A 20,475-nucleotide genomic window follows, 5' to 3' on the forward strand; every position below is an offset into this window, starting at 1 on the left:
GAGTATGTATAGTTTAAAAAAAAAAAGAACTTTTTTAAGCTGAAGTTAAATTGTACTCTTAGAAGAAATTTTTATCATTTAATTTTTATATTCTGCTATAACAATATCCATAATAAAAATAAATTTGATAAATTAAAAAAAACCCGGCTACCTCTCAAACTTGTTATAAAAACTAAACAAACAGTAAGAGTGATGCTCTTGGGGCAGTGCCTGGCACACAGCGGGTGCTCGGTCATGTTACTGATTGTTTTGGGGAAGATGAACTCAGCTCCCCAAAGTGCTTCTCTCTCAGGCAAGCCCATCAACCTGGAGCTGGAGAAACAACCACTTTTTGGATATCATCCAGCAAAGCCTGAAGGCCAGCAAGAAACGGGAGCCGTGGAAGCTTCCAACAGGGGTCTCCGGGAAACATCTCAGGAGCTCAGGCTACAGACAGATTCAGAGAAAAATGCAATGCGTCTGGAAAGGGCTTCCATGAAACTGGGTCTTGAGCACTTCATCCACTGGAAAAAAGGAGCAGCTGTTCTGGGCACCACGCCTCTGCAGCCAGCACTGGCCTTGGGCTGTCTCTACTGGTGTATGTCACCATGCACAATGGGGTTGGTATTTACTTTGAAGTTCCCTGTTTGCAAAACTATTTCAGTCATGTCTGCTGAGTGTGCCAAACACTTCAGAATGATCAATTTTTGAAAGTTTAATGCAATTGGTCTTTTCCCGGATGATTAAAAATAGGTAACCTCTACCTTCAGCCCATACACTCACCAAGCACCTTTGATCATTTCGGTTCAGACCGAAAGAACTCAGCATGCAATCCAAATTCTCTGGCGTGCAAATCTTCTCAGAATTAAGAAAACAGCACAGCATCCAATGCATTCGGTTTGGGTGGGTGTTTTTGGTTGTTGTAGTGTGTATGTGTGTTTTTTAACATAATTAATTATTTTGCTAGCAAGGTTGAAATCTTCTAAAAATTGGCAAACTGTTAGACGCTGAAGCTTGGCAGAGAACGATGGAGGATATTCTGAAAATATTTGAGAGGTTTTCCCTTGAATTCACACATAGAGACAGAGAAACACACATACACACAGTCTTCATCTTGAATCTGGTATTGCAAGAACCCCCATAATGGGAGTCTAATATTATTTTCCAGTTCGACTCAGTTACTTTGAAGAAGTGTGACTCTGGTTCAGAGACATAGTCAACTCTATTGGTAGTCTCCAAAGCTTAGGAAAGCAGCACTTCCTCTCTGATCATCCCCTGAGTCATGCATCACACACCTCTAAGTAGGTAGGCATGGTTTCCTTTATCATCCATTCATCACAGCTAGTAGCCAAATAATAGATCTGACCTTTTGCAAAACTTTTAGCTTGCCACTCTTGTAATGAATTCCTCCAGGATGTGTTCTCTGTTTCGTCACTAAGGTAAGGTCTGGCTGACCTCAGTGCAGGTTTCATGGGAGTTTCTAATAAGGCGAGAATCTGTATCCTTTAGGAGTTAAAAAAATTTTTTTTTTTGTGGGGAGGTAATTAGCTTATATTTGTTTATTTTTTTTTTAACGGAGATACTGGGGATTGAACCCAGGACCTCGTGCATGCTAAGCACATGCTCTACCACTGAGCTCTACCTTCCTACCAGCATTTAGGAGTTTTGTGCAGACTGGTGACAAATGTTTCAGATGCTGATGGTGTGTTCCACTGCTAGTTTCTTTCATGTGAGGCAGAGAATGATGTTTTGCAGAGGGAGGGGAGAAAAAAATACCCACAGGTTTTAGAATAAATTTCACATGATCTTGGTCCAACATTATTTAAGATGTGAATGTGGTTTGGCCTGATTGCCCAGAATCTGCCAATGCCTCAAGGAAGGTGCACCCTGTCTTTGCAGCAGACATAAATCTACCCTTGATGAGCCTCATGCATCATCATCAGCTACCCCAAGTGTGACAAAGACAGCAAAATCAGAGCCCTGATGCTCAAGTTTGATATGCAAATGGCAACGTGACCTCCACGGCCAGTAGCCAGAGGGTGGGGGTGTGGCAGGCCAGTCATCCACTCACGCCCAGGCTCCAAGAAGCCGGAATGTGGCCGTGGGTCTGTTTAGCATAAAAAGTCGTGAGCACAGTGTGCTAGTGCCTGTGGTGTTGGAAATGATCTTACTTCGTTTTCCAGCTTGTGTCGTGTTAGGACCAACTTCAACTCTTGGAAAGGATAACGCTGAAGATGTAACAAGCTCACAGTCCCTTTTTTTTTTGTGCTACACACTATAGTAAATACAAAAATCAAACTTTTCCTCAAAGCATATCTTCAACTTAACACAGAAAATGCTTATGTTTATGACTTGTAACAGGAACCACAGTACACACGGCAACACAGACACACAGACAGCCCACAACGCACCTAACACAAGGGTCACAGAGCAACATCTCCAAATCTCTTTCGTAAGAAACTTTGCAGGACCCCACCCACCAGGAAGACAGTGAAAAGCTTTACTTTCTATAGTTTGCTTATGAAAATACAATTTTATACTTTGAACTCTCCCCACAAAACACCTCTTCAATTATGAAATATTCTTTTTTCAAGCCTTACAAATCCTCCTCTCCCTCCCCAGATACTGGTACAAGTGCCTGAGCTTCACCTGCTCTGTCCCGCTTTCTCCCATCTCCCTGGAGAAGTGTGCTGTGGATAACCACCGCTGGGGAAGGCGGTGAAATGATTCCACCTGTTTTTCCAAACCCTAATGGCTCAGAGACATTCCTTCCTTCCCCACAAAGCCACAGCACCTCTTCCCATCTCAGACAACTTGGTCGGGACCAAGTCCCAACATCCAATGTGGCAGAGGGTGGAGTTCCCGGAGGCTGTGTGCTCTCCCTGCCCGGTGATGAAAACAGCCAGTGAGGGCTCTCAGAAGGAAGGCAGGGGTTTAAGCAGCGTGCCTAGCACGGAAAACCCAGGATCCCCAAGTGTTAAGCCTCCAACCCCTGGCAGCAATCACTCAGATGCAGTTTAGTTAATTCCCTTCCACATCATCTCAGCATTCATGGCAGCCTTCCCGCATACAATAGCAGAGGGGGCAGAGTCATGGGCGCGAAGGGACCTCAGAATCATTCTGTCTCAAGCAGAGACAATTAAAAACTAAGGGTCAGATTTGCTCTCTGACACATGCAGGGTTATGGCCACTCTCATTCTTTCCCTCAGGCTCTGTTGTTTTAGGATGATATGAAGTGACTCTAAAGATGGCCAATATTTCTCCCCCGGCACAAAGGCATAAATCACTACATCTTCAGTGCTTTCTTTGTGGTATCGATTCTTCTGAGAATGAAGGCAGATGGTTCCGATATGGCATCATCTAATATTCCCCCAGCTTGATTTATAGATTTCTTTGTGCATTACCTGAACATAAGCCAGTCTTGCATTATTTCTTGCACACTTGTCAAATTAAGGTAAGATATTCTTGTTGACCTTTAAACCTAAAAAAAAAAATTAAATGTGTCTGAGACATTTTCCAGCAAGTATTAAAATGAGCTGAGTCCTCAGATGCCAATTAAGAGGATGTAATTATGTAGGGGATCGTCGTCTGTGCTTTGGGTAATGATTTAATTTTAGTTTTAATGCGTTCACTCAATGGGGGAAAAGAAAATAAGCCGGTTACGAATAATCTCGTGAAAGAGACGAGAACAATTTGGCACCATTTGTCCCTTAATTTACCAAAATGGGAGGGAGCCAGGGGAGCTTGGCACCTCAGCCTTCCAGAAGGAAGGAGCGCTTCTTGAAAGGTGTGGAGAGAGGCAGCAGTGGCAAGAACCAAAATAGAGACAAGGCTGCCGTTCGCGGTGATGTTACCAAACAGAGCCAGCGCCAGCCTTCAGGCTGTGCGAGGGTGTGAATTGGATCTAACTTTCAGCAGAGGAGGAGATTCCATTCGGGCGCTGCATTAAGGCTTCCTCCTCCATTGTTTCTCCCTCTGTCTTTCCACAGTCAGGTCCAGACCCAGGAAAAGGGTCTCTGGGCAGCATCCACATAGGGCTGGCTATTGTGTGCCAGGACACAGATACAGTGAATGCACCATTCACCCTCCTTTTACAAACCTCACTCTTCAAGGCTAAATGATGCTGGTTGCACCTATCTGGGCCAGCCTTAGTATGTACAAACCTAGGAGCGCACGCACGTGCACGCACACACACACACACACACACAACTGTGATCACACTGGGGCTTGCCCATGAAGCTGGCTTTGGCACGTCTTAGGTCCCTTTCAGGAAAATATCCACTTAATCCACTTTAGTCACTTATAAAGCTAGACTGAAGATTAAAAGACAAAAGCAGTAAAAAAAAAAATAGCTGTGATTACAACAATTTGTTAAGGGATACACCAAGTTAAAAAGATGTAAGATGTGCCATCAAAAACATAAAAGGTGGGGGGGAGGTGGGGAGGAATAATGTTGAGCTTTACAATGAGAGCAAAATTAAGTTGTTATCAACTTAAAATAGACTATTCAATGTAGACCTCCTGGTAGCCACAAAGCAAAAACCTATAGTAAACACACAAAAGGTAAAGACAGAGGAATACAAGCATACCTCTAAAGAAAGTCATCAAACCACAAAAGAAGAAAGGAACACAGAGGAATTACAAAAACATCCAGAAAACAATTAACAAAATGGCAATAAGCACATACCTAGCAATAATTACTTTAAATTCTCCAACCAAAAGACATAGAAAGCTGATAGATTAAAAACAACAACAACAACAACAACAACAACAATGACAAGACGACCCATCTATATGCTGCCTCCAAGAGACTCACTTTAGATGCAAGAACACACACAGACTGAAAGTAAAGGAATGGAAAAAGATATTCTATGCAAATGGAAATCAAAAGAAAGCTGGAGTAGCTATACTTATATCAGGGAAAACAGACTTTAAAACAAAGATTGTAATAAGAGAAAAAGAAGAGCATTACATAATGATAAAGGGGTAAATTGAACAAGAAGATATAACTTCTGTAAACATTTATACACTCAACATAGGAGCACCTAAATATATACAGCAAATATTAACAGACCTAAAGAGAGAAATGACAGCAATACAACAATAGCAAGGGACTTTAATACTCTGCTTCCATCAATGAATAGATCATCCAGACAAAAAGTCAGTAAGGAAATAGTGGGGTTAAATGACACACTAGGTCATATGGGATTAACATGTTTATAGAACATTCCATCCAGAAGCAACAGAATACACATTCTTCTCAAGTGTACATGGAACATCTTCCAAGATAGATCATTTGTTAGGCCACAAGACAAGACTTAATAAATTTAAGAGGGTTGAAATCATATGAAGCATCTTTCTCAACATCATGGCATGAAATTAGAAATTAGTTACATGAACAAAACTGGAAAATCCACAACTATGTGATTAAACAACATGCTGAACAACCAAAGAATGAAAGAAAAAGTCAAAAGAGAATTCAAAAAATACTTGAGACAAGTGAAAATGGAAATGGAACACACCAAAATTTATGGGATGCAGCAAAAGCAGATCTAAGAATCTCAGGAACCTCAAGAATCAAGAAAATTCTCCAGTAAACAACCTAACTTCACTCCTCAAGGAACTAGAAAAAGAATAAATAAAATCCAAAATTAGTAAAAGGAAGGAAATAAAACAGATTAGAGCAGAAATAAGTGAAACAGAGACTAAAACAATAATAGAAAAGATCAATGAAACTAAGAGTAGGTTCTTTGAAAAGGTAAACAAAATCGACAAACCTTTGGCTAGAATCACCAAGAAAAAAAAGAGGACTCAAATAAATAAAATGAGAAGAGAAAGAGGAGATGTTACAACTGATGGCACAGAAACATAAAGGATCATAAGAGAGTACTATAAACAACTGTATACTAACAAATTGGACAACATAGAAAAATGTATAAATTCCTAGAAATATACAATCTATCAAGACTGAATCATGATGAAATAGAAAATCTGAACAGACTAATTACTAGTAAGGAGACTGAATCAGTAATCAAAAACCTCCTATCAGACAAAAGTTCAGGACCAGACACTGCTGAATTCTACCAAATATTAAAACAAACAAACAAACAAACCAACCAACCAACCAACCACTAATCCTTCTCAAACTCTTCCAAAGGGGAGAATAGGAGATAACTCTTCTAAATTCATTTTATGAGGCCAGCATTACTCCAGTACCAAAACCAGACAAAGATGCCAAAAGAAAAGTATAGGCCAAATAGATGTAAAAATCTTCAACAAAATATTAACAAACCAAATTCAACAGTACATTAAAATAATCATACACTTAATCCTAAAATAATCATACACTATGATCAAGTAGGGTTCATTCCAGAGATGCAAGGATGGTTCGGCCTCTGCAAATTCGTGTGGTATACCACATTAACAAAATGAAGCATAAAAATCATATGATCATCTTAATGGATAAAGAACAAAGCATTGGACAAAATTAAACATCCATTTATGATAAAAAAAAATTAAAACTCTCAACAAAGTGAGTCCAGAAGGAACATACCTCAACACAATAAAGGCCATACATGACAAGCCCATAGCTAGCATCATACTCAATGATGGAAAGCCAAAAACATTTCGTCTAAGATCAAGAATAAGACAAGGATGCCCACTCTCTTCACTTTTATTCAACACAGTATTGGAAGTCCTAGCCAGTAAAGATGGAAGACACAAAATGAATACACAAAAATCTGTTGCACTTCTGTACACTAATAATGAACTATTAGAAAGAGAAATTAAGAAAAAAAACCCATTTACAATTGCATCAAAAATAAAACAGGAATAAATTTAAGCAAAGAGGTGATAGGCCTGTGTATCAAAAATTATAAGACATTAACAAAAGAAATTTAAAAGACACAAATAAGTGGAAAGATATTCTGTGCTAACAGATTGGAAGAGTTAATATTGTTAAAATACTACCCAGAGCAATCTATAGATTCAATGCAATCCCTAGCAAAAATTCAATTTTGACATCTTTCACAGAAACAGAACAAACAATCCTAAAATTTCTATGGCACCATAAAAGACCCCAAATAACCAAAGTAATCTTGAGAAAGAACAAAGCTTGAGGCATCACTTGCCCTGATTTCAAACTATATTACAAAGCTGTAGTAATTTATACAGTATGGTATTGGCATAAAAACAGATACATGAATCAGTGGAACAGAACAGAGAGCCCAGAAATAAACCCACATGTATATGATCAATTAATTTACAACAAAGGAGTCAAGAATATACAATGGCGAAGGGACTGTCTCTTTAATAAATGGTGTTAAGAACATTGGACAGCCACGTGCAAAAAAGTGAAACTGGATCACTATCTTTCTCTACACACGAAAATTAGCTCAAAATAAATGAAAGATCGTAAGACCCAAAACCATAAAACTAGAAGAAAACATAGGTGGTGAGCTCTTTGATATAGTTCTTTTTTGAATCTGACACCAAAAACAAAATCAACAGAAACAAGCTCATAGACACAGATAACAGACTGGTGGTTGCCAGAGGGGAGAGGGTGGGAGAAATGGTCAACTGTTTGTTCATTTTCTTAGCTTAAATAAGTTGAATTTAAAAATACCCACTTAACAACCAACCTCTAATTAAATCTATCCCCAAAGCTCACCAAGATAATAAAAGGGATCCTATGGGTGATGCCCAGCTGCCTCTTGTCTCCAATCCAGTCTCCAGATCTTGCATGTATGCACATGCAAGCTGTTCCCCTCGTCTCTCTCCTCCCTCGCTCCAAATGCCCCAACCCCCTTCTCCTTTCACACCCAGCCCTGAGCCCCACAGCCCGCCTGGCCTCTCTCACCTTCCATCCCTTCTCTTCCCTGCACTTCCCTGGGTAACCATGTCCCCTCTTCCTTTCAGGACCCATGGGATCTGTCTCCTTCTTCTCATTACCCTGACCACACAGAGGCCTGGGAAACGCCAGGCAGACAGAATTCTCCTCTTGAGGCTGGGAGGAGGGGATGCTGGGGTCCTTGCCTATTAGTGATTGTTTCCCAGCCACATCCATCTGCGGGTGCCCGTTTGTGTTTGCTTGCGTGTGTGCGCGCGCACACACACACACACACGTGCTCATTCAGCGTGAAGGAGAAGAAGCAGACAATCTCTCGGGGTCCCCTGACCCTCCTGGTCACATGGGGCATGAGGTACTCAGTCCAGACACGAGTGCTCCATCTCGAGCCACATATCAAATGAATGTGGTCTACACAGCCGGGCCCTAATGGGTCCTTCCTGTCCTGCAGCCCACTGCACTTAACCTCAGTTCCCCAGCCCAGGAGAAAGCCAGGAGAGGCAGAGCGGTTCTGAGGCCCATCCAGGAGGGCTGAGGCTGGTCCCCGGAGAAGCCTGGCTTTCAGCATCCAGCTGCAGGGGTGCCACTAGACTCTTTTCCAAACCTGAGGATGTTTGCCCTATCCTGACCCTTCTACTGGCTCCCCAGGGCTGGGCAGGCCAGTCAGAGCCCTGTTCACACACCAAAGCTTCCTGAGTGCAACCATGTGCAAGCTCAGATCCCTCCCAGACCTGCACAGGGTCAAGGAGCACTTCCCAGAGGACCTGCCTCTCCGGCAGGAGCCACAGAGGAGCAGCCATCACCCTCCCTCCTGGGCTTTGGCAGCCCGGCCTCACCCTGGTCTAGCAGGACAGGATTTGAGAAATCTTTTTTATCCTTCAGTTTTGTAAATTCCCAAATAACACTTTCAATATGATAATTCTGATTAGATGCCTAAAATATTTCCATTTGCCATTTTTCTACTTTCATACCCATCTGTGTCTTAAGGATCAATTAAACCCCTAAGGGTCATCCAACTGCATCTCATAGGAAAAGACTTCACACAACACAATTAAAGCAAAGATCCCTTCAAAAACCACCCCAATCCAGTCCATTCCATCCTGGGATAATTTGGTGCAATTCCTTCCAGACTTCTTTCTAGCTGTGTACTGACGACTACGTGAACAGAGAATATACAGTTGTGGAGTTTTTTGCATGTACATATTTTTTAGCCATAAATGGTAATATAAGTACATACCGTTCACAAGTTTGCTTTTTAACTTAACAAAATGTTTTGGCCATGTTTCCCAGGAAGTACATCCAGATCTACCTCATGCTTTTTAACTATCCAGAATATTCAAATGTTGGGTATTGCAAATTCTAATCTCAATGTACACAAACACCTAGAGTGACCGCTGAGCTTAGCATAACCAGTTTCCCTTCTTCTCAGGAAAGAGGGCCCAATGTCCAAAGGTCACCTCGGAAAACCATCTTTCAGTTGATGCCCTGCAGGCTCCTGGCACACATACATCCCATCTGTTTGAAGACAGTCCCCATCCTTGGAGTCCCTGGTCCTTGTCTACAACTCGTGCCCTGTCAAGGAGTCTATGACCCTCAGCCCCTCCTGGCAGAGTCCCTAAGATCCATGACTCCAAAAACCCCATTCAAAGGAGCTATTTGAAAGGAAAATCACTGTGAATTTAAATGACTTTCTCAGAAGCTTGACTTTATAAAAGGAAGATGAATCTGGCCCTTGCAAATAAAAAACAGATTGAGAAGCTGAGCTTCGTGGAGTGACTTAAACAGGCATTCAGAGCTGGCACCCACTGGGAACAGTGCGGCAAAGGCAGGCGTTCAGAACAGGAGGAGCCTGGAGCTTGGCTCAAGAGCACCCTCCCTCCACCTTTTTGTCTCCTTCTCTTCGCCCTCTGCCTTCATCATCACCCCGCCTTCAACGCCTCCCTTTGAGGGTTCCACAAAACCCTCACTGAACACTGCACTTACTATGTGCCATTCTGTATAATATTACCCTCAAAGAGTTCCCAGTGATGCCAAGACACTTCCGAGGCAAGAGACCACAGCATGTGACCCTGGTCTTGGCAAAGGAAAAGCCCTGTGCCTGGCACATGCAACGTGAGAACTGAAGGAGGGGTGGGGCAGATATGGGATGAGGGATGACTATGAACCTCTCCCACCAGATTGTGCAATTTTCCCTTTAAAAAGACCCACTCTGGCTGCTGTGGGAAACAGATCTGTGGGAGGGAGCTGTCCCCCCATCCACTCCACCCACCCAGGGGCAGCCCAAGTGGCCCTGGGTAAACACCGGCCAAAGAAGCAGGGGTCCCACAGGTGGCTGGGCAGGGGCTGTGCAGGCTACAGGGAAGAGTGTGGCTGGGAGGTGGGCACCGCCTCGCTCCTGCTGGTCCAGCAAGGATAATTCAGCCATGAGGGGCCAGACTGCCCCTCCCTTGGGGAGGAGAGAGGGGTTCAGGGGGTGCTGAGCTCTGCTCCAGCTGAAATTTATGAGGTGGCCAGGAAAACAAGACCTGGGTGAAAACCCCACTGGACCACTGACCACCTGGATGACCACACACATGGGGCTCAACCTCAGGTCCTTCTTCATTCATCGACTGGATTCCAGACCAGGCTGCCAGCTCCACATAGCTTCTGTGCCCTTATGTTAGGCCAGGGGTGCAAGAAGCCTTCCTTCCTGCCATGAACGCATGTATAAATGGATAGCATTCACCTGGACATGTGAGGAGGCTGGGGCTAAGGAAAAAGGTCGAGCTGAGTAAAGAAAGAACTTTCTAGCTTGGAAAAGCAGAAATCAGAAGACGAAGGACTTCTGTGTTAAGGATGCAAACAAGCACCATTTTTCTAACTTCTTTCCCTCCAAACTTCTATTGAAAGGATCAAATAAATATAGACATGGGCAGGGTGGGAGTGGAGCCTATATCCACAGAAGAAAGCTGGTAAGGGCTCTGCCAGGAATTCCAGCAAGCCCAGTGCAACAGGCACAGGACAGGTGACAGGGCAGCCTCTGAAAGGTCAGAGCGCCTGGCAGAGTCCAAGGGCCATGAAGGAGGTCCACAAAGGCTTTAGGGGGACACCAGCGGTTAGCCCCGTGGAGTGACCTCCATAGATGGGCACCAGTACATCTCACAACATAGCTTCAGACTCTATAAAGCAAATGATTAGGGTGGAAGATTTGACAAATCCCCAGCCATAAAGGTTTTAACACTTTTTAAATGAACAAATTATGCAAACAAAATTACATAAGAATATTAAAGATTTGACTAATAAAATCTGGCACTCCCTCTCACACCTTCGTGCTCAGCAAACAAAATACAGTTTTCTCAGTCACTCATAGGATAGTTAGAAATACGGGCTTATATTAGACTACAGGGAAAAAATCTCAATAGAAGTCATTACTTTGCCATGTTGCAATAAAAATAGAATCTAACAAAAAAGATGAAAAATGTTGGTCACAGCATTGTTTTCAATAGAAAAAAAGTTCAAAAATATAAATTTCCATTAGTAGAAGAATGTTTAAATTTTGGTCCACCCAAACTCTGGAATCCTATTCAATTGCTGGAAAAAAAAAATCACCTCATTCATCTAATACAGAGTTTCAGAAGAAGAGAATGAGGTACTGGTAGAAAAAAACAATAAATTGAAGAAATGTGGCTAAGAATGATTCAGAATTGAAGAAACATGTGATTTTTTTTTGTACTGAAAATTTACACACAGGGCTAAATGTTTCAATTCACTGATTTTGGTAAAATTACAGGATACCAAAAACAAAAAGGAAAATCTTAAAGTTTACAGAAAGAAAATCTTATCTACCAACAGACAAACAGCAGACGTCTTAGCATCAAGAGATGCCCCGAAGACAGGACAGGAATATCATTTTTTCATAGGTGTTATAGGAAAATAAGAGTCATTCTATTCAATTATTCAAGAATGAGGGCAAAATAAAGACATTTTCAGGCACTCAAAGCTGAGGGTGTGCCAGCTAAAATGAAAGAATTACTACAGGATACATTTCTGCAAGAAAAATAAACCCAGAGAGAATGAGTGGGATTTTAAAAACACAAACACTGGTAAAATTTGTTAGGAAATTTAATTAACTATCTCAACATATTAAAAATACTATTTTTGTATTAAGGTAGAAAAAAATTCTCAACTATGACAAGAAGGAAGATGGAGGGAGAGGGTGTTTGGTGTGCAGTCCTCATGTGCAAAGCTCCTTGATTGTTTTGGAGGATGACAGAGATAATAAGCTTAGATTTGCTAAAAAATTTATAGTCAAATATGTCTGTTAACATTTTGAGGGTACTCAGTTAGATGATAGAAAAAAATATACTTTTCAAATCAATGGAGGAAAAAAAGAAAGAAAGAAAATTATATTGATTGAATTGAGCACATGAAAGGTCAGTAAACAGAAGCCACAAATAAGGTGATAGAAATGAATCCAAAATACTAGTGATGACAATAAACATTAAGGGATAAAACCCATTTAAAATTTAGCGATGCTCACTATATGCCAAGATGTGGTCTAAGCATTTCACATGTATTGGCTTTTTCAATCTTCCAAACAAGTGTATGAGTTAGGTACTGTTATGATCATATTTTATAGATGGGGTAACTGAGGCCCCAGGAGGTTGAGGGATATGTGCAAGTACCCGCTGCTGGCAGAGAATAGAGCCAGGATACATGCAGGTTCTCCAGCCCATGCGCTTTCTCACATTCTCTGCTGCCTTCAGAAGCAGGTGCTTGCACACAAAGAGAGCGCACTGCCAGCCCAATGAAAACCATCAATCTTGGTCGTAAAACACTTTTAAAAGCAACACAGAAAGGCTGGAAGTAAGTGGTTAGAAAGCAGAATGCCAGGAAGTACTAACCAAAAGAAAGCTGACATTGTGGTAGTATTATCAGATAAAAGTGACTTCAAAGCAAAAAAAAAAACCTCATCGGGGTAAGGAGTGGTACAGCATAATAAGAGAAAGAACAATCTAAAAAAGAAGGTATAACAAGTAGGAACTTGTAGGCATCTAACAACAGAACCTCAAAATACATAAAGCAGAAAGTGGCAATCACAAGGAAAATTAACAAATTACCATCAGAGTGGAAGATTTTAATAGTTCTCACTCAGAAATGGAAAGATCAAGCCAATAAAAAATTAGCAAGGGATAAAAAATTTGAGAAGCACAGTTTCAAGACTGATTTTTATATATGCATGTGTGTGCATATGTGTATGTGTGGAACATACAGAAATATGTGTGTGTGTGCACGCTCTCTGGGCATTTCCATAGCCAGCAAATAGAGAAGATACATAATTTTCAAGAAAATAATAATGTAATAATAATAATGTAAAACATTTATAAAAACTGCCACTTATCACATACCAGGTTACAATGTATTGCAAGGACCTAATATATTACAGATCATATTCTCTGATCACAATGTACTTAAATTTAAAATGAATGATAAACTCCATTATTTCATACATTCAAAGATGAACTTTTTCACATCGTCTCTGAAGCCAAGATACATCTTACAATTGTTGGAATGTTAAGAGTTTAACTAGCAGTTTTTTTTTTTCTTTCTCACTGAAATATAAAATAATGGTGTACAATACAGTCAGCGTTGATTTAAATTTCATGTGACTATGGTAGTTTTTTTAACCAATGTATGATATTTTGTATTTCTATTGTATTTGTTGTAATTTCTCCATTTTCCTTTCTTATTTTACTAATTTGTGCTCTCTCTTTTTTCTTCTTTGTGAGTTTGGCCAGAGGTTTGTCAATTTTATTTACTTTTTCAAAAACCAGTTTTTGGTTTGATTGATTTTTTCTACGGTTTTTTAAAATCTCTATTTTATTTATTTCCTCCCTGATCTTTATAATTTCCTTCCTTCTGCTGCCTTTTGGGGTTTTTTGTTCTTCTTTTTCTAATTCTTTTAGTTGGTGGGTTAAATTGTTTATTTGAGATTGTTCTTCTTTTTTGAGGAAGGCCTGTATCGCTATAAACTTCCCTCTTAGCACTGCCTTTGCTGTGTTCCATAAATTTTGTGTTGTTATGCTTTCATTTTCATTTGTCTCAAGGTATTTTTTAATTTCAGCTTTGATTTCCTCATTGACCCACTGGTTTTTTAATAGCATATTGTTTAATCTCCATGCTTTCCTTTTTTTCTCCTTTGTTTCTCTGTTGTTGATTTCTAGTTTCATGGCATTGTGGTCAGTAAAGATGCTTGAGATAATTTCTATCTTCTTAAAATTGTTCATAGACCTAGAATTACCAAAGCATTACTGAAGAGAAAGAAAGAGGCTGGAGGAATAACCCTCCCAGACTTCAGACAATACTATAGAGCGACAGTCATCAAGACAGCATGGTATTGGTACAAAAACAGACATATGGACCAATGGAACAGAATAGAGAGCCCAGAAATGAACCCACAAACTTTTGGTCAACTAATCTTCAACAAAGGAGGCAAGAATATACAATGGAATAAAGACAGTCTCTTCAGCAAATGGTGTTGGGAAAACTGGACAGCAGCGTGTAAAGCAATGAAGCTAGAACACTCCCTTACACCATACACAAAAATGAACTCAAAATGGATCAGAGACTTAAACATAAGACAAGATACAATAAACCTCCTAGAAGAAAATATAGGCAAAACATTATCTGACATACATCTCAAAAATGTTCTCCTAGAACAGTCTACTCAAGCAATAGAAATAAAAGCAAGAATAAACAAATGGGACCTAATGAAACTTACAAGCTTCTGCACAACAAAGGAAACCATAAGTAAAACAAAAAGACAACATCAGGAATGGGAGAAAATTTTTGCAAATGAAACCGACAAAGGCTTGATCTCCAGAATATATAAGCAGCTCATACAACTTAATAAGAAACAAACAAACAACCCAATCCAAAAATGGGTAAAAGACCTAAACAAGCAATTCTCCAAGGAAGACATACAATGATCAATAGGCACATGAAAAAATGCTCAATATCACTAATTATCAGAGAAATGCAAATCAAAACTACAATGAGGTATCACCTCACACCAGTCAGAATGGCCATCATTCAAAAATCCGTAAGTGACAAATGCTGGAGAGGCTGTGGAGAAAAGGGAACCCTCCTACACTGCTGGTGGGAATGCAGTTTTGTGCAGCCACTGTGGAAAACAGTATGGAGATTCCTCAAAAGACTAGGAATAGACTTACCGTATGACCCAGGAATCCCGCTCCTGGGCATATATCCAGAAGGAACCCTACTTCAGAATGACACCTGCACCCCAATGTTCATAGCAGCACTGTTTACAATAGCCAAGACATGGGAACAGCCTAAATGTCCATCAACAGATGACTGGATAAAGAAGGTATGGTATATTTATACAATGGAATACTATTCAGCCATAAAAACTGACAACATAATGCCATTTGCAGCAACATGTATGCTCCTAGAGAATGTCATTCTAAGTGAAGTAAGCCAGGAAAAGAAAGAAAAATACCATATGAGATCGCTCATATGTGGAATCTAAAAAAAAACCAAACAAACAAAGCATAAATACAAAACAGAAATAGACTCATAGACATAGAATACAAACTTGTGGTTGCCAAGGGGGCAGAGGGTGGGAAGAGATAGACGGGATTTCAAAATTGTAGAATAGATAAACAAGATTATACTGTATAGCACAGGGAAATATACACAAGATCTTATGTTAGCTCACAGAGAAAAATATGTGACAATGAGTATGTATATGTTCATGTATAAATGAAAAATTGTGCTCTACACTGGAATTTGACCCAACATTATAAAATGATTATAAATCAATAAAAAATGTTTAAAAAATGTATGTGATATGATATTATCTAACTAGAAATTATTAACAAAAGTAAAAAGAAAAAGGTTTAAAATACTCTCCTGAATACCTCTCTTGTATCAAAGAAGAAATAAAAACAGCAATTTTAGACTATGAAAAATTATGATAATAACAATTTACACACATCAGAACTTACGGACTGTGGCCAGAACCATACTCAGAGGAAATGTTATTGTTTTAAGTGTTTCATTCTTAAAGAAAAAAGATAATAAATGAACTGGATATTCAACTTACAATTAGAAAAAGAACAAGATAATAAACCTTAAAGGGGGATGAAAGATGAAAGAAGAAATTACAGAATTTAAAGAGTTTAATAGCAAGATGAATACATTCAGTACCTGTTTCTTAGAAAAGGTCAATAAAATATACAAATCTCTGGTAAGTCTAATTTAGAAAAGAGAGAAAAGCATTAATGAGAAAGAGATACAACCAGAGCTGCCAAAAAATTATTAAAATATAAGAATACTACATGGAATTCTATGCTAATAAATTTTAAAATCTTGATTAAATGTATGATAGTCTAGGGAAGCAGAAGTTACACAAACTGATTTCAGAAGTAGAAAAGCTGAATAGAAAATAAGTGTGGAAAACAATCATCCCCACCCCCAGAGGCGTTGTCCTCAGACAGATTTCACTGGAAAATTTCAAACCTTCAAGGAACAGAAATTTTCTATGCTATTTAAAATGTTCCAGAGGATAAAGAAAGGAGAGAAACTTCCTAATTAGTTTTATGAATAACGCATAACCCTGGCACCAAAACCTGCCAAAGATGAAACAAAAATAAAATCATAGACTAATCTTGCTTGTCACTCTAGATGTAAAAATCCTAAATAAAAGATCATGGCAGACACACATAGCCCCCACCATCACCACCCCCAGTTCCAAATGCAAGGAAACGCCAGATAGAAGATAATATAAAATAATTAAATACATAATTGAGCTAAAGGAATAAAAGGAAATCCTCTGGTGCAAAAGATGAAGAGATGTGAGAGCTGGAGTGATAAACAGTCAGCTGGTGCCCCAGAGGCCCTGAACAACAGATGGCAGACCCCAGAGGCCAGGGCTGGGGCGTTAGTGTCCACAAGGGGCTGGAGATACAGCCTGGCTCTCATCTCTCCTTAGAGGAGGAGTTGGAACTGAGCTCTTGTACAAAGGTTGGGCTCTAGAGGGGATCCCACCTGAGTGAAATGGGGACTGGAACACTCAACCCCTGTCTGAGGAAATACAAAAGATCTTGATGGGGAGGGGGCGGTTTCTAGAAAGAAAGGAAATCCCAAGCCTGTACCATGGTCATGGAGTCCAAATTTACACTACATATGTGGTGTTAGAATCCCCACATGTAGAAATAATGGAGAAAGTGGGTCCCAACTGATGCATCCACATGACTCCCAGGAGAAACAATTTTTGAAATGTTCTGAAGCAACACTTTACAACCCAGGAAGCACAGGGCTACCATTAAAAAAAAAAAAACAAAAAACAAGCTTAAATTAGTTTGGATAATTTTTGCTTCCCCAGAATATCATATAGAAATTATAGTCTGCTCAAGGAAATGATTCACCAAGAAGGAAAATCAACTGATAAACAAACAGAAGGACTAGTGCTCCATGAATGCAATAAGAAAAAAAAAAAAAACCCAAAGATAATATGTCTTAAATTATTAAGTGAGTAAAAGAAAGACTAAAAACAATGAAAGAACAAAAACTACAAAAAACAGCATGTAGATTTTCAAGGTCTCCATAGAATTTCTAGAAATAAAAAATATAACTATTGAAATTAAAAACATAGTACAAGAGTTTAATAACAAATCAACTAGTAAACCAGGAGATGTAGTGATCCAGGAGATAAACCTGGTATAATACCCAAAATGCATATAGGGAAACTATGAGACTGAGGTTTCAAGGCAGAGAACATAATGAGAAGGCCCCAGAAAATGCTAATAATCATGGAGACTCTGGCAGAAATGCATCCCTAGGGACTGAAACAAAGTTCGATCTTTCTAGAAAACTCACAATAATGATTCTGAAGCAAACACGTTAGTGTCAGTGTAGGGTCTCTGGAGCATTCCAGGGAACACTAATAACTAGGACTTACATAGAAATGACCATGTGCCAGGAGCTATTTTAAGCACTTTACATACATTAACTCAATTATTATCACAACAACTAAGAGTTTGGTAATATTATTATGCCCAAATTATAGACAAGAAAACTGAGAAACAGAGTTTATGAAATTTTCCTCAGCTGTGAAGCACTGAAGTAGAGTCAGAGCTATCTGCAGAGTCCATGTTCTGAACCACATGCTATACTGTCCCTATCCATGCGGTTGGCGTTTCAAAGGCCAATATTGAGAAGAAAGGGAAAGAACTATTTGAAGAGACAATGACTGAAAATTTTTCAGAACTTAAGAAATCCATCAGGTTGAATAAATACGCACTTCAACTTCCACGCAGGAGAAATAAAATTACATACCTAGATATATCCAAGTGAAGCTGATGAATATCAAAACAGAGAGGAAAAATCATAAAAACAACTAGAGATAAAGACATTATCTACAGAGGACAGACAGACTGACTCCAGGCTTCTCTGAGGAATTGTAGGAACCATAAAATAAAGGAATAAGTCTTCAAAAGGCTAAAGGAACACAACTACCATCCCAGAATTCTATACCCAGCTTAGCCATTAAGGGCAAAATCATATTTAAATGAACAAAGTTCCAGAGAGTCTTTGGTCTTCTACACAGGTCTTCTCTGAAAGAACTACTAAAGGGTTATGAGGGGTAGTTAGAAATGGAACCTAGAGAGGAGTAAGATGCAATAAGCAAAGGTGAGCAAAAAGTTGGTAAAGTTGTAAATCAAAATAATCATTAACTGAAAATAATAATAATAGTAATAATGATTTTAAAATTGGGGCATTTATTAACAATGTAGTTCTAAAATTAGACAAAATATATGGGATGGGACTATAATCAAAATTAAAGTGTTCTACAATTATAGTGTTGCTTTGGAGAAAGGTAGAGATTTTTACTTAATTCATACTGAGTGGAGGCAAGTCTGTATATTAAAAAATTAAAGGTAATCATTGAAAGAATAAAGAAGAGAATGTGTAACTTTCAAATCAATAGAGGGAGCAAAAAGGAAAAAATAAAATACAAGCAATCTTTTAGAAAGCAGAAAAGGTTTTCTAAAAAGAAACACTGAAAAAGAAAGAAAAGTAGAAAACACAAAATAAAACAGAAAAAAGAATGCAAATACACCAGCAACCACACACACACACACACACATTATTCTTGCTATGAGAAAGTTCCAAAACATGATGCAGCAATGTGGAAAGTCAAGCAATGCTATAAAGCTATACCACATAAAAGACAATGAAAAAGTGGTTTTTACAATAGTAATACAAGGTAAAACAAAATTAAAGGTAAAAAAGCATCAATGGGAATCAAGAGTTCTTACACAAAGAAAAAGATAATTCACTAGGAAGATATAACAATCTTGAACCTGTATGCAACTAATAATATAGCTTTTAAAAAAATATGGACAAAAAGTTGATAAGTTTAAAAAGAAAAAAATCAACAAGTTGATAACCATATTAGGAGATTTCAATACACCTCACTCTGAAATTGATAAATTAAGCAGTCAAAAGCTTTAAAGATATAAAGATGCAAGCAATACAAGAAGACTAAGCTAAAGAATGCATAAAGATATATGTAGACTCCTGCACCCAACAATTAGATAGTATGCATTATTTCAAACATAATGGAACAACAACAACAACAAAAAAACCCATATACTAACCAGAAAACAAAACAATTTTCAACTAAAATTAAAGAATCAATAGCATGCAAGCCACAGTCTCTGGCTAAAATGCAGCAAGACTGGGAAGCAGAAAAGAAAAATTTGCCCTTGAAATGCTTGTTAGTCTAAATAATTCATGAGTCAAAGAATCACAAAGGAAATTATAAAACTTTGGCTATTGAACAAGCAGTATAATAAAATAATTATGTACCCCAATAAATTAAGATTAATCCAGAAATGCATTACAGAATGGCTCAGATTTAGAATATCTATTAATATAATTTATTGCATCAATAGGTCAAAGGATAAAAACCATATTTATCTCCATAGATAGATTAAACCTTTGCAGGAGAGGGAGAAGTCCTTGATTATATACAAACATTAGTAATATGGGACACTTTGTTTTTCAAGTTCTGAAAATATTTTCCCATAGACAGTATTAGAAACATTAAAATCAGGAAAAGAACAAGGGAAGCCAGCTGCTATTTAATATTGTCCTGGGAAGACTTGCCAATTCAATTAGAAAGGAAAATTAAATTTTAAAACATATATAAATAAAAAGGAGAAAGGAGTAAATCTTCATGACCTTGAGTTAGGCAAGGCCTTTTTAGATACAATACCAAGGCACAGCAACAAAAGAAAAAAATAGATAAGCTGGACTTCATAAAAATTAAAACCTTTTGCACTGCAAATGACACTGTCAAGAAAGTGACAAGATAACCTACAGACTGGGATAAAATATTTGCAAATCATATATCTGATAAGGAACTTGTACCCAGAATATACAAAGAACTTTTATAATTTCGATAATTTAAAAAATCAATTTATGGGCAAAGGATCTGAATAGACATTTTCCAAGGATATACAAATGACCAATAAGTACATGAAAAAAGGTTCAACATCATTAATCATTAGAGAAATGCAAATCAAAACTGCAATGAAATAATATACTAAATACATGTCAAATATCAAATACAACTTTACATC

General features: G+C 38.6%; 1 protein-coding gene across 3 annotated transcripts in view; it reads right to left on the minus strand.

The window, feature by feature from the left end:
- CHST8 (carbohydrate sulfotransferase 8) overlaps positions 1-20,475 on the minus strand; it is a 120,453-nt gene that overhangs the window by 82,229 nt on the left and 17,749 nt on the right. The window contains exon 2 of one of the 3 annotated variants that reach the window (XM_032486192.1): positions 3,384-3,460. The exons of the other annotated variants lie outside the window; for them this stretch is intronic. The gene's annotated coding sequence lies outside the window, so the exon portion shown is untranslated. The remainder of the gene's footprint in view (positions 1-3,383; positions 3,461-20,475) is intronic. 3 annotated transcript variants of the gene reach the window in all.

The sequence above is a fragment of the Camelus ferus genome, chromosome 9 (assembly GCF_009834535.1).
Source record: "Camelus ferus isolate YT-003-E chromosome 9, BCGSAC_Cfer_1.0, whole genome shotgun sequence".
Lineage (NCBI taxonomy): Eukaryota > Metazoa > Chordata > Mammalia > Artiodactyla > Camelidae > Camelus > Camelus ferus.